A 15,775-nucleotide genomic window follows, 5' to 3' on the forward strand; every position below is an offset into this window, starting at 1 on the left:
TGTTCAATTCATTTCATAAGTCTTTAATATATAATTTCCACTTGACCAAAGTTAATTAGCATATATTCTAATCTTAATTTATACCTAACTAAAATAAATTTATTTGAATTGGTATAAATATTAGAGGTAAGTAAATTTTGTACGAGGGGTACTAACTAAGGACGGCCAGCTGACACGTGGATATTTGTGCTGAGTCAACTTGGTGATTAGGTGGCCTCAGTGCGGCCAACTCAAGATACCATATTAGCCGAAAGCTTACCTCCACAAGCCATTCACTATGCAATAAGAATCGGTATTAGTGCTAAGACTGCAAAAATACAAATGTAAAATTCCTCAATTTATTCTAAGAAAATGTTATTGACATACTTAACAAAAGAAGGAATTCACCAATTATTTTTGGGTGCACTTCTGAATGTTAATAACATGTTTGGTATTGTTGGCTAATAGTGTATAGGCTAAAATCGAAGAATCCGATTTTATGATCATTATGACATTCTATAGCCCGTCTCTAGAAGGCTCGAGGCACGGTTCGAGGGTTCCCTATGTTCGACCTCGGGGCAGTGCAAATCGGTGGCTATGATGGACAAGCGGAAAATTCCCAAGGCACGTGGTTAGAGCTGACCAGGTCTGTACAAGTCCATACCGTGGTATTAAATGGCTGTACCAACCGCATATCTTTGTAATAAATGTACATATACTATGTTAGGATTCCCGCTCCTATATATAAAGGGGACCCTTATCATTTTGTAACACACATGATAATCACTAAAAGAACAATAACATTCTCTGCTCTTCAACTAAAACATATTCTATTGTCGCTCCTTTGATCTTATTGCTTACATTTATTGTGTTTTATTGATTGTTCTTCATTTATTACTCATCATTGATCATAAAGAGCAATCTCACAGTCCTTAGAACTATTAGTTCTTCAACAACCATCCCCAGTCTGACACTTCAGCCCGACCTCGAGGCCCAGCATAGGCCAGCTCGAGACCCCGATTCACGCCCATTCGGTCTGCATAATACACTGTCCTCAAGCTCTTATCTCATTTTCCTGACTCACACTTAGCATCTATCGCTTAACAACTAGCATTAAAATAAATCACATATTTTAAGAACCACAAAATCAAATTTAATTGTAATTACCATTTTAGGTAAACAGTTTGGCGCCCACTGTAGGGCTAAAAATAATAGTGATTGTTTTCGTGTTGGTTTATTGAAAACACAAGTTATTCTTCACACTTTTTATTGTCCAAGAATCTTTGATTTCAGGTCAAAATGTCTAACTCAGTGAATGCACATGAAAACAACGGTCCTGAGGATCAATGGTGTAGTTGTTCCAGGCACCGGTGTACCTGCGAAACCCTGAGGACGCACTAGAGCCAATCCCCGTGGATGTGGGCTCACGCAACGCCCAACACGTCGATATAAGCTCCCACACTAACGGGAGTATACGCCAAGAAGACCAACAAGAAACTCAGAGAACCCCAGTTCGGGAGGAACAAGAGGTTAGCCTTCACGTCATTTTTGAGATGTTGCAGGCACAACAGTTGGCGATTGCTCAACTGCAAAGCCACCAAAAAACTCCAAGCACAGCAACACCGAAAATGACTCCTCGAGCCGAACAGGTACCAGAAAAATTGAGCAACAACGGGTCAGCAGCCGACCCCGCTATTATGAAGCTGCTCGAGGACCTCGCAAAGAGGATTGAATCGGGAGAAAAGAAGATAGAAGCCAATGACAAAAAGGTGGAGCCTACAATTCAAGGGTCGATCATATCCCGGGAGTTCCTCCAATTCTGAAGGATGTAGATTCAAAGAAATTCGTACAAAAGCCATTCCCATCGAGTGCTGCTCCAAAGCCCATCCCAAAGAAATTCAGAATGCCCGATCCCCCGAAGTACAACGGAACCTCGGACCCTAACGAGCACATCACTGCTTATATTTGTGCTGTAAAGGGAAATGACCTGAAGGACAACGAGATTGAATCCATCCTGTTAAAAAAATTCGAAGAAACACTTTCAAAAGGAGACATGATGTGGTATCACAACCTATCCCGAATTCGATAAACTCATTTGCCATACCGGCAGATTCTTTTATAAAGGCACATGCCGGTGCCATCAAGGTTGCTACAAGGAAATCCGACGTCTTCAAAATCAAACAGAGAGAAAACGAGATTCTACGGGAGTTTGTATCTCGCTTTCAAAATGAGCGAATGGAATTACCACCAGTCTCCGATGATTGGGTAGTGCAGGCCTTCACCCAAGGTTTGAAAGAACGAAGCTCGATAGCTTCGAAGCAGCTAAAGCAGAACTTGGTTGAATATCCCGCTGTGACTTGGGCGGATGTCCACAACCGGTATCAATCAAAGATTAGGGTCGAGGATGACCAACTAGGAGCCCCCTCGGGCTCAGTATATCCTAGCATGCACCTGGCAAAGGAACCAAGGCCAAATAAGGAAAGGTACCAATCGTACACTGAAGATCGAATATATGCCCCAAGGCATAACATACCCCGAAATGACCAAAAGGGCAGATCGAGGTCAGAATCCTCGGGGACTCGTGAGCATAGCCGGATTCAACCGACATGCAGGACCGACGAAGGCACCTCGATTTTCTAGTACAACTTTAACATTGACGTTTTGGACGTCGTATCAGCCATAGGTAAAGTCAAAGACACCAGGTGGCCAAAACCCATATTATCAGATCCGTCGCAAAGGAACCCTAACCTGGTGTGCGAATTTCACGGCACACATGGTCATAGGACCGAAGATTGTAAACAACTCCGAGAAGAAATAGGCTAACTAATCAACAAAGGGCACCTTCGAGAGTTCCTCAGCGACCGAGCCAAAAATCAATTCCGGGAAAGAGAGGCGAACAGAAAAAATGAAACAGAAGAGCCATAACATGTCATCCACATGATTGTTGGAGGAATCGACATCCCATATGAACCCATTGTCAAACGAACAAAAATATCCATCACCAGGAAAAAGCGAACTCGAGGGTACATACTCAAGGACACTCTCACATTCAGCAAAGAAGACATCGAGGTCTTGTCTCAGTCTCACAACGACGCATTGGTAATTTATTTTCTTGTAAATACATTTCAAATTAAACGTGTGCTTGTGGATCCAGGTAGCTCGGCCAATATTATCAGGTCGAGGGTGGTGGAGCAGCTCGAACTACTCGACCAGATCGTGCCCACCTCTCGAGTTCTCAACGAATTCAACATGGCGAGCGAGACAACGAAAGGGGAGATCACACTCCCGGCTAACGTGGCCGACACAACCCAAAATGTAAAGTTTCATGTCATCGAAGGAGACATGAGGTACAATGCCTTGCTCGGAAGTCCATGGATACAGTGCATGAGAGAAGTACCATCAACCCTTCATCAAATGATGAAGTTTCCAACGAAGGACGGAATAAAAATGGTATACGGGGAGCAGCATGCAACAAGAGAGATGTTTGCGGTGCACGATGTGGCACCGGCATCGACACCTTCAACATCGAAGGAGCCAAAAGATAAGCAAACAACGAAGTAGCAATCACAAGCTACATTCTCGGTTGCACCCGAGTGAATGAGCAAAGGACCGTACTGCGTCCTCGAAGCGAGCAGTTGAAGCATATCGAGGCTCGAAGCGCCATCACTACTAAGGTATAACCGTCTCACTTTTTATTTACGTATTACACTAACCTGTGTGTGCAGATGTCTGGTTAGAAAAATTAAAGCACCTTCCAGCTTGAAGACCTTAGGTTTTAAAGCATGCGTTGCACTCTTTTCGTTCGATCGGATTTTATCCCAAGAAGGGTTTTACCGGCAAGTTTTTTAACGAGGCAACATCTATATGCTACCTAAGGAGAACTTAACAAGTATTCAAGGCTTCTCTGCAATCAACCTCGAATACTGGGGGGAATCCCCCCGGGAGATCATCTCCCCGGAGAAATCAAGATGAGCCAAAGAGTGTCTCGATAGAAAATTGATGTATCGGGCTAAATGGTCAAATGAACCGTGTCCGCATAGAATAATCAAACCCCCGACAACGAAAAAAATGTATACTTGTACCAAGTAATCAAAGAAGTATCTTTTACCATCAAAATGCTTCGCGCTTCAAAGAAGTTTGCTATTTTTACAAGAAACGACCCCAGGGCCAGAAATTTCCCAAACACTCGGGAACTGACATAAAAAACTTTCGATGTCTAGGGGAATGTAGCCGACTGTCACCCCATCGATCTATCAAAAACTCGAGGCCATAAGACCTCAAGCGGGCAACCTCGATCTCGAAAGCCCTTCATGTGGCAATGCTAGAAAAAGTAAGACCTCCATAAGGCATTATCAACAGTGTAAGACCTCCATGAGGCAAACTCGAGCTCATAAGACCTCTATAAGGCAATACCAAATCTGTAAGACCTCAAGCAAGGCATGAATTATACTTGTGCCAAGTAACCAAAGAATCCGTAAGACCTCAAGTAAGGCATGTTCAAATTTATAAGACCTTACAAAGGTCATAATCTCGATCTTAAAGTCAAGGTTATATATTCAAAATTGTAAGACCCCTAAAAAGGCATACCTTCGATATAGACGCTAAGACTACATCACTCGGGGACTAAAAGGCTACAACCAAACACAATGACTATGGTCATAAGGCTCCGGCTAAACTAACACGACTCGGGGACGCCCGACCGTCGCCATAAAATCATAGGCCTTCAATTACTTCGAAATACTTTGAAAAGAATCGGTTAATTAGGCTACCCTCTACATAAGCAAAAGAGCTTCAATCATGTCATCCTCAAACAATGAAAAGGCTTCGAAACAATTCAGCCATCGGGCAAAACCTCCCGAGGTGCTCATTTATCATCACATAACGGCTCACAATCGAGGTTCTTATCGAACCATCGAAGAGTCAGATGAACACAAAAACTTCAAAAAGTCTTTGACGAGGGAAAAATAAAGCCTATATTAGAGGTCTTACCGACCTAACGCGTAAGAGCCTAAGTGCCAGCCTTATTAGAGGTCGTACTGACCCAACACGCAAGAGCCCAAGCGCCAACCCATATTAAAGGTCATGCCGACCCAACGCGTAAAAGCCTAAGAGCCATCTTAAAATTCAAAAACTTAAGGGTCGATGAGCTCGAGTCGAAACCCGACTCAAAGACTGAGACCGAAACGGTTAACCAAAAAACGCCTAAGGGCAAATGCGTAAGCGCCTACGGGCCAGCCCAACAAGCCTTAGGGACGATTTGTAAACCTAAGGGTTTTACCTCGAAATCCAACTCATTTGGCTAATCATTGGCAAATGTCAAAATTCAAAACAAAAGAAAAACATACACAAGCAAAGGAAAATTCATGAAAGGGGAAAACCGAAAGGCTTCTTTTTATATGTATATGTGAAATAATACAAGGCTTCATTTACAATGTTCTCTAAGAGCATTGTGTGCAGAATCAGAAAGGAAAGGCCTAGTCTACTTTCCCCTCGGGGACTGCGGCTCCATCTGCCTCTTCCTCATTATCTTCGGCATCGGATATGAGGAACTTGACATCATATTCATCCGCCTTGGCCTGCTCTATCTCTTCCGAGAGATCGAGGCCCCTAGCGTGGATCTCCTCGAGGGTTTCCCTCTGGGATCTGCATCGGGCATATTCATTACTTCTTCTCTACCAATAGGAAGCCCCTCTCAACTCAGCTCGAGCGTCGGTAGTGTCTTTTAAATAGACGGCCACTTTCTTATCAGCCTTAGCTCGAATCTCTTCAGCTTCAGCCCGGGCGTCCACGAACTCGGCCTTTATCTTCAAAAGGTCAGACTCGAGCCTTACAATCCTGCTCATCTGGACCAAGCTATTTTCACGAGCATTCCAGAGTTGCACCTCGAGGGTAGAAGTCTTGTCCTAAGCATTCTTCTTGGCCGTAACTTGGGCATCTATCTGAGCCCTTAGCTCATTACACTCATACATGGCCTGACCAACTTTGCCCCAAAGGCGTTCCAGGTCCTCTGTCTTACTCTTCAACTGAAGTATCAAAATATTAATCTCCGGGGATAAAAGAAGAAACATGTACCCCCTCGAAACAAAGGTTACCTGTCTCTCGAGATGGCCTTCGTAGTTTAGGCTTCGATTCATCTCGTACTGAAGGTGTATCAAATCCTTTGCCCTTTTATCACAAAGAAGCCCGAGGGATTTCTCCCAGTCCAAGGCTTTCCGCAACCTGGCTTCACGGCGGAGCAGCTCGGACTTAAGTTTGTCAAAGCCTATGAAAAAGAAGCTCAGTGAGAAAATGAAAATACAAAACCGAAAAACCAATGAAGTCAACCAAAACTCACCACAGAACAGAGCCGCTGAGCCTCCTCAAAAGTTGAGCGTACATCTACTCACTTGGTCTCATTGGCCCCAATCAAACCACTCTCGGTTGGGATATGATCGCTCGAGACCTCACTTGATTTAGGCGGCCCCTGGCCTCGAACGTCCTCAAAGTACCTTCGACGGGAGAAGAAGACGGCGGCAGAAAATTTGTATCCCTCGAAGTACCTTCGACGGGAGAAGAAGATAGCGGCGAAAGATCCTTGTCCTTCTAAGTACCTTCGACCAGGGAAGAAGACGGTGGCAAAAGAGGAGCCACTTCCCCGAGGCTAGAAACCTTGGGTATTGCAGGCTCAGCTGCCCCGAGAGGTCTCTCGGCTCAGACCATCGGTATGTAGCCGCTCCCTTCTGTTGCACCAATGTCCACACGACGGCCGATAGGTACATGATCTACCTCAACGGTTGGATCTCCTTTTCGCCTCCGGGTAAACCTTGCCTCATTATAAATCTCCTCGCCCACCGAGGATTCCTTACGCATGTTATCACTCTTCGGCCCCGAAACCGATGATCCTCCCTCCGCTCCGAGAGGGCATGGTCTCATCTCGGAAAATTCTCCAACGCCTGCAGTAAAGAAGTTAGGAAACATAAAGGGAAATATTCCTTAAAGAAAAGAATTATACGGTACTGACCGTGGTGTTTTGCCTCCCATCAACCCTTCAACAGGTCTCGCCACTTACGCTCATCATAGGTCGAGCAAGCTACCTGTTTCCAAGTCCAATCTTCCAGATCAGGGACCTCGTATGGAAACCACGAGATTGCTGCGAAAAGGGAAAGAAAACACCTTTACGGAGTCTGCCTCCACTATGAACAAAAATGGCAAAAGCACAAGTGTACCACTTACGTGTGAAATTCCATTTCCTAGGGAATGGCAGGAACTCTAGGGGATAATGTCAACAGTCTACACTCTAAAAAATTGACTCATCAGCCCTCAGTCCCCATCTCCTTCATTACTGGCGACAAAGGGTCGGGTGGATCGACATCGTAGAGTAATCAGGACTCAATTTTATCTGCAAAGAACCTTATTATCAACACTATCCTCCAAAACAACGGGTGAACTTGTGCCAGGGTAACCCGATATCTTCTACAAAACTCGAGCACGACTCTATCGAGAGGGCCCAATGTAAAGGGGTACGTGTATACGTTCAAAAAACCCTCTACATGAGCCATGATGCTCTCTTCTAGGGAAGGTACCCATAGTACCGCCTTTTCTCCCCATCCGTAGTCTCTGTCACACCTCCTTTTTCCGCCCCCGCGAGGGGCGTAGGAGTTTTTCCAATTAAAGGACAATCGAAACGGAATTTGTTTGTTTATTTCAGAGTCGCCACTTGGGAGATTTAGGGTGTCCCAAGTCACCAATTTAATCCCGAATCGAGGAAAAGAATGACTCCATATTACAGTCTACGTACCAGAAATCCGGATAAGGAATTCTGTTAACCCGGGAGAAGGTGTTAGGCATTCTCGAGTTTCGTGGTTCTAGCACGGTCACTCAACTGTCATATTCGGCTTGATTATCTGATTTTATACAAATATGAACTTATGTGCAAATTTTAGCTTTTTACCGCTTTCATAATTATTATTATTATTTTTTACGGGGAATTGCAACGTTGTGAAAATGTATCTCGAACCGCGTCACAATCAATGTACCCGTGGTCGTCGACACACTTTGACTCCGTTGAGATTTGGATTTGGGTCACATAAATGTGCACCCGAGTTTAAGAAAATTAAATTATTAAAGGTGCGCCTAAAGCGACTAGCGTCTCATCTACTTTGGGTAGGGCCGTGGAATTTTGCTAAACAGTCCATCCCGAAGTCTAAGCAATTTTAAAGCAAATATTTACTGAGGGCCCCGCAATTTTGTATTTTTATTCGGCGAAGCTCATCTAATTCTTACTTTTAAAATGAGTTTGCAATGTCGTGGACATGCATCTCGGACCATGTCACAATCAATGTACCCGTGATTAGAGCCACATTTCGACTCTGTTGAGATTTGGATTTGGGTCACATAAATGTGCACCCGAGTTTAAGAAGGTATGATTTATTAAAATGCGCGCCTAAAGCGATTAGCGTATTATTATTTTGGGTAAGGCCGTGGAGTTCGCTAAGCGGCCTATCCCGAGTTCTAAGTAATTAACACGTACATTTTGTGAAGACCCCGCAATCTGTGCGTTTTATTTGGCGAGGCTCGTCTCATTTTTATTTTAAAGGATAAACCTACAGTGACTAAATTTCTTCTATTAAGTTTGTCTCTAAAATAAAAGAAAATCTCTCAATTAATTACATGCTGAAAAACGTAACTTATTAGTTATTAGTTTACGGCTAATGCGAATGGAAAATTGCGATCGAGTTTGTACAAAGAAAGACTGCTTTCATTCTATATTCTATTATTTAATAATACTAGAACATGAGATTGCCATACAATAATATCAAAACAAATTAACTAGTCTTTGATTAATTTAAACTAACACTATTAGATGAAGAAGTTATACATATGCAACCCTATTACTCATTAATCAGTCAACTACATTTTTATACAAAGAAGGGAAAATTCTATTCAAACACAAATCTAAACAGGAGGAATTCAACAGGAACAAAGCCTGATTAATATTTCATTTCGCTTCAGGCCGAAAGTGTACAAATGTGTACCTGGAAATGGCAGTACAAGAAGAAAAGAAGGAGGAGTCAGCAACAGTAATAACACAGCAACAACAGGTTCAGCAACACCGCAAAACCAGTAACGACCAGTAGAATAACCCAGTAACAGATTGAAAAATCAGCAATACCAAAGTGCAATCGCAGTCAAAGCAGAAGAGAGACGGATACAAGATGCAGTAGTTTACTGATTTTGAATAACACTCGAGGAAAGGCAAACGGAAATTATTCAAGTGAAAGTTCAAATCGTCTTTCTCTTTTACTCTCAAATTCTGATTTCAAAATTCAGCCAACTCTCTCAACTTTTTTCTTCTTCTAAAAGTCTCTTCCTTTCTCTTTTTCTAAGTCAAAGTCTTTCTCCTCTAAGTCTTTTTAGCTCTCAAGTCTTTTTTTAAAAAAAAAACTTAAGAATGTGTCAAATGACTCTATTTATAACAAGACTCTTGTCTTGAATCCCCAACCCAAATATTCCCCCAATGGCATGCTTTGTCCCCACTAATTAATGTTTTCATTATTTTAAACCTTGTCCCCCATGCTTAACATAAATAATTACATTATTACCACCCCACTACATTATGTCTTGTCCCCCACTATATTAAACAATTATATCAACCCCACCCCATTATATCTTATCCCCCATGCTTACTATAAAGAATTATTCAAAATGTTCAATTCCCAAACTACCCCTCCTACCTTATTGCAATTACCATTTTAACCCTGAACGTACTGCAATTTACCAAACTACCCCATCAGCTATAACCAATTCACATAATCAATCTCAACCAAAATATAGCCAATATGACCAATTTCTAAATAAATTCAACAACAAATCATATGAACACAGATGAATCATACGACTTCAAATTAAGGGAAATAAATTAACCATATTGGGAACCAATCCTGGTTAACTTAGACAAAAAATGGATGAGCAAGGAAACAACAATATTAACAACACAATACATGATTCAAACTAAATCAACAAATCAAAAACCAAAACATAAACTCACATTAAATCACTGGATTAAAAACGAACTTCAAACAAAGATGAACATGAATTAAATCTATTTTAAACAACAAAACATGACGGATTCAAACGATTTAACCAACATTAACAATTTATGAAAAAAATACATAACACATAAAACAAACTGAAGAAATAATTAATTAAACTTCAATTTTGCATCTAACAAACATTAAACTAACAATTTCACATAAACAAACTGAAAAATTAACAAAACAATGAACACGAACAAAACAAATATTTACCGATTTTAGATTTGAGAATATCAAAACAAAATACGGACAAAAGTAAAACTCAAAACCCACTAACCGGATCGAAACGACGAAGAACGTGAATGAAAAACAAATCTGTCCGGAAACGATTATCGCACCAAAATAACTTGACGATGAAAACGATGACGAGCCTGACTGTTGCTGCGTCGTTGAGCCGGAGCTTGACGGACTGAGCTTGAACTTGGATTGTCGTTGCTTGCTCGCTCATGGCTGGAGCTCGAAGCAATGGCAGCAAATGCTGCTCAACTGGATGGGCAGTAGCCATGGTTGTCGAGGAGGTGAAGCGGAGTGGTCGTTTGGGCTGTCCGTGGGTTCAAGGGAGATGGTGGTGGAGGGCAGTCCATGGACGAGCCTGAGCTCGCCATGGAGAAGACAAAGCAGCAAGGGGCAGCGGTGGAAGCACTAGCCATGGCAGCCATGGATGGTGGTTGACGAGCGACGGGGAGCAGCCATGGACGACGAACGCAGTAGTGATGGTTGACGCAACAACGATGGTTGCTCGTCAATGGAGGACGTGAGGAGGAGGCTGGTTTTTTCTGGTGATTGGAGGGGTCATTTGGAGGTGAGGAAGAAGATGAAGACGTGAGGGGTCTGTTTGGAGGGTGGTTGTCGGGCATCCATGGGAGCTAGTCTTGCAGAGGTGAAGGAGAAGGAGGAGAAGAGGGGGGGGGCTTTAGTGTTAGGGTTTTTGAAAAAAAATGAAAATGAAGATTAGGAAGGGTTAGGTCATTTTGGGGTTAATGGGGCGGACCGGGTCGACCCGTGTGGAGATGGACCGGGTCATGGGGAAGGTTGGATATTTTTTGGGCCTGTGGCTTGAATTTGAAGAAGAGCCCAATTCCGATTTTTTGTATTTTTGCTCTCTTTTCTTCTTTTATTTTTCTAAAACTAAATTTTAAAATCCTTAAATTATCATATAGAACTAAATTAAGTTATGAAAGCGCAAATTAACTCTCAATAATAATTAACACACAATTAAGTAATAATTAAGCATAAAATTGTATATTTGGACATTAAATGCTAAAAATGCAAAAGATGCCTATTTTTGTAATTTTTAATTTTTGTAAAACAAACTTAATTACTAACAATTGTAGAATTAAATCCTACATGCAAAATGCGACATATTTTTGTATTTTTATTAATTTAACAAATAAACATGCACAGACAAATACAAATAATTATCCAAAAATGTCGCAAAAACTCTCAAAATTGCACACCAAGGAAAATCATTTTATTTTAAATTTTTGGGAGTAATTCTTTCATATAGGGCAAAAATCACGTGCTTACAACTGCCCCTCTTTGCCCGAAGATACGAAGGGTTTTCGTGCAAAGATAAAGTGAGCGATTTTTGCCCATCCGAGTACTCCGTATGAAGCATTTTTTGAAAAAGATTTGACCGAACCTTTGCTTCAGAGGTTTCCTACATATCCTGGGCTAAACAGGAATCGGGTCAATGTAGTTCGGGAAGTTTTGGTAGCTGGGACTACCATGGGACTGCAATGTTACTGCTGTTGCATACCATCACCCCTGCTTACCGATCTCCTTGTTACACCGTGCTTAAAAGAAAACAAGAAGCTAGGCTAGACTATGGATCCTAAGATCTCATCTATCTTCAACTTGTTCTTGCTGCCTTGCTTTCTTGTCGGCTTGTGTTTCTTCCGAGACTTTGGGGATGGCACTGGCCTTTTGCTTTTCTGAATACCAGTTTTCATCATTTTGTTCGGTCCGCTGGGGATATGGCTTTCTTCATTAAGCTTTTCGGCGGTTCCTCTGGGGATACGGCTTTCTTCATCAGATTTGTTATGCTGGGCATAATTTAATGTTCACAAGCCGCTTCTTTCAAGACGCGTCTTTTCTTCCTTTTGACTCATGCGCTTGAATTTGTGCTGGGACTTCTTGTTGCCACCTTCTGCTTTCCGGTGCTGGGATTTTTATTGTTTCCTGCTGGGGATTCCTGTTGTAACCTTCTGCCTTCCGGTGGGGTTACTGATTTCAAAATATGCAGTATAAGACTGAAAAGTATTCCTCTCGTTATACAGGTGGGCGCCTGACTTCAACAAACAACTTTGAAAAATAAAACGCCTTTCCTATCTTCAGGCGGGCTCCTGACTTCAACAACTTTGAAAAATAAAAATGTCTTACCTCTCTTCAGGCGGGCTCCTGACTTCAACAAACAACTCTGAAAATAAAATGTCATTCCTTTCTTTAGGCTGGCGAGATTTCAACAACTTTTAAAAATAAAACGTCTTTCCTCTCTTCAGGCAGGCTCCTGACTTCAACAACTTTGAAAAATAAAACGTCTTTCCTCTCTCCAGGCGGGCTCCTGACTTCAACAAACAACTCTGAAAATTAAACTCCTTTCCTCTCTTCAGGCGGGCTCCTGACTTCAATAACAACTTTAAAATAAAAATGCCATTCCTTTCTTTAGGCTGGCGAAATTTCAACAACTTTTAAAAATAAAACGCCATTCCTCTCTTCAGGCGGGCTCCTGACTTCAACAACTTTGAAAATAAAATGCCATTCCTTTCTCTAGGTTGGCGAGATTTCAACAAATTTTTTTAAAAAATAAAACGCCTTTCCTCTCTTCAGGCGGGCTCCTGATTTCAACAACTTTGAAAAATAAACGCCTTTCCTCTTTTCAGGCGGGCTCCTGACTTCAACAAACAACTCTGAAAATAAAATGCCATTCCTTTCTTTAGGCTGGCGAGATTTCGAACTTTTAAAAATAAAACGCCTTTCCTCTCTTCAGGCGGGCTCCTGACTTCAACAACTTTGAAAAATAAAACATCTTTCCTCTCTTCAGGCGGGCTCCTGACTTCAACAAACAACTCTGAAAATTAAACTCCTTTCCTCTCTTCAGGCGGGCTCCTGACTTCAATAACAATTTTAAAATAAAAATGTCATTCCTTTCTTTAGGCTGGCGAAATTTCAACAACTTTTAAAAATAAAACGTCATTCCTCTCTTCAGGCGGGCTCCTGACTTCAACAACTTTGAAAATAAAATGACATTCCTTTCTCTAGGTTGGCGAGATTTCAACAACTTTTTTTAAAAAAATAAAACGCCTTTCCTCTCTTCAGGCGGGCTCCTGATTTCAACAACTTTGAAAAATAAACGCCTTTCCTCTCTTCAGGCGGGCTCCTGACTTCAACAAACAACTCTGAAAATAAAATGCCATTCCTTTATTTAGGCTGGCGAGATTTCGAACTTTTAAAAATAAAACGCCTTTCCTCTCTTCAGGCGGGCTCCTGACTTCAACAACTTTGAAAAATAAAACATCTTTCCTCTCTTCAGGCGGGCTCCTAACTTCAACAAACAACTCTAAAAATAAAACGTCTTTCCTCTCTTCAGGCGGGCTCTTGACTTCAATAACAACTTTAAAATAAAAATGCCATTCCTTTCTTTAGGCTGGCGAAATTTCAACAACTTTTAAAAATAAAACGCCATTCCTCTCTTCAGGCGGGCTCCTGACTTCAACAACAACTTTAAAAATAAAATGTCATTCCTTTCTCTAGGTTGGCGAGATTTCAACAACTTTTTTTTAAAAAATAAAACGCCTTTCCTCTCTTCAGGCGGGCTCCTGATTTCAACAACTTTGAAAAATAAATGCCTTTCCTCTCTTCAGGCGGGCTCCTGACTTCAACAAACAACTCCGAAAATAAAATGTCATTCCTTTCTTTAGGCTGGCGAGATTTTGAACTTTTAAAAATAAAACGCCTTTCCTCTCTTCAGGCGGGCTCCTGACTTCAACAACTTTGAAAAATAAAACATCTTTCCTCTCTTCAGGCGGGCTCCTGACTTCAACAAACAACTCTGAAAATAAAACGCCTTTCCTCTCTTCAGGCGGGCTCCTGACTTCAATAACAACTTTAAAATAAAAATGCCATTCCTTTCTTTAGGCTGGCAAAATTTCAACAACTTTTAAAAATAAAACGCCATTCCTCTCTTCAGGCGGGCTCCTGACTTCAACAACTTTGAAAATAAAATGTCATTCCTTTCTCTAGGTTGGCGAGATTTCAACAACTTTTTTTTAAAAAATAAAACGTCTTTCCTCTCTTCAGGCGGGCTCCTGGTTTCAACAACTTTGAAAAATAAAAACCTTTCCTCTCTTCAGGCGGGCTCCTGACTTCAACAACTTTTAAAAATAAACGCCTTCCCTCTCTTCAGGCGGGCTCCTGATTTCAACAACAACTTTGAAAAATAAACGCTTTTCCTCTCTTCAGGCGGGCTCCTGATTTCAACAACAACCTTGAAAAATAAACGCCTTTCCTCTCTTCAGGCAGGCTCCTGACTTCTTCAACTTAAAATATAACAACCTCCGTTCTACAGGCGGGCTCCTGACTTCTCCAACTTAAAATTTAACAACCTCCGTTCTCCAGGCGGGCTCCTGACTTCAACAACTGCTCAAAATAATTCAGCCTCCATTCTCCAAGCGGGATCCTAACTTCTTCAACTTCCTCAAAATTTTATCACCTCCATTCTTCAGGCGGGCTCCTGACTTCTTCAACTTCCTCAAAATTTTATCACCTCCATTCTCCAAGCGGGCTCCTGACTTCTTCAACTTAAAATATAACAACCTCCGTTCTACAGGCGGGCTCCTGACTTCTACAACTTAAAATTTAACAACCTCCGTTCTCCAGGCGGGCTCCTGACTTCAACAACTTCTTAAATTCTATCACCTCTATTCTCCAGGCGGGCTCCTGACTTCTTTAACTTAAAATATAACAACCTCCGTTCTATAGGCGGGCTCCTGACTTCTCCAACTTAAAATTTAACAACCTCCGTTCTTCAGGCGGGCTCCTGACTTCAACAACTTCTTAAATTCTATCACCTCTATTCTCCAGGCGGGCTCCTGACTTCAACTCTAATATTTTTTAAAAATAAATCAAGCTCCTTTTGAGCTTTGGAGAAAGATCGGACTAAGATTTGATATCTCAGGAGAAAATTTCATCAGACTAGGACTTTTATCCTAGGAGGAAAATGTAAAGATCAAAGGTTTGAGAAACTTACCTTTGTAATTCCCTTTTTTTTTTCTTTTTCCCTTGCGCTGCTTTGTTCCTGTTTCAACTCTCAAGCAAAGAAAATTTTATCAGTTTTTAAAATGGTGGCCGATTTGTGGCCTTGCTGGGGATGATTTTCTCCTTTAAAAGCTCGTGTTGTCTTTCCCCGAGACTACTGGGGATAACACTGCTGGGAAATTATTTACTTACCTGTTGGGGAATAATATTATTGGGGAGTCTCCTTTCTTCTCCCTTTCTGCAAAGCCACTTCCTTCAAAACTTTTCTCTCTCAACATTGCTGGGGATAAAATGTTATCAGCCGGGGATAACGCTGTTGAGGATAACATTGCTGGGAGATTTTGATTCCTTCAAAACTAGAGCTTCACTCTTCTGAAGGCTGCTGGGAATGATACTGGCCTTTTGCTTTTTCCGAGCACAAGTTTCATCCTTTTGTTCTGTCCGCTGGGGAACAACTTCCTTTATTA

This window comes from Nicotiana sylvestris, chromosome 1, assembly GCF_000393655.2.
Source record: "Nicotiana sylvestris chromosome 1, ASM39365v2, whole genome shotgun sequence".
Lineage (NCBI taxonomy): Eukaryota > Viridiplantae > Streptophyta > Magnoliopsida > Solanales > Solanaceae > Nicotiana > Nicotiana sylvestris.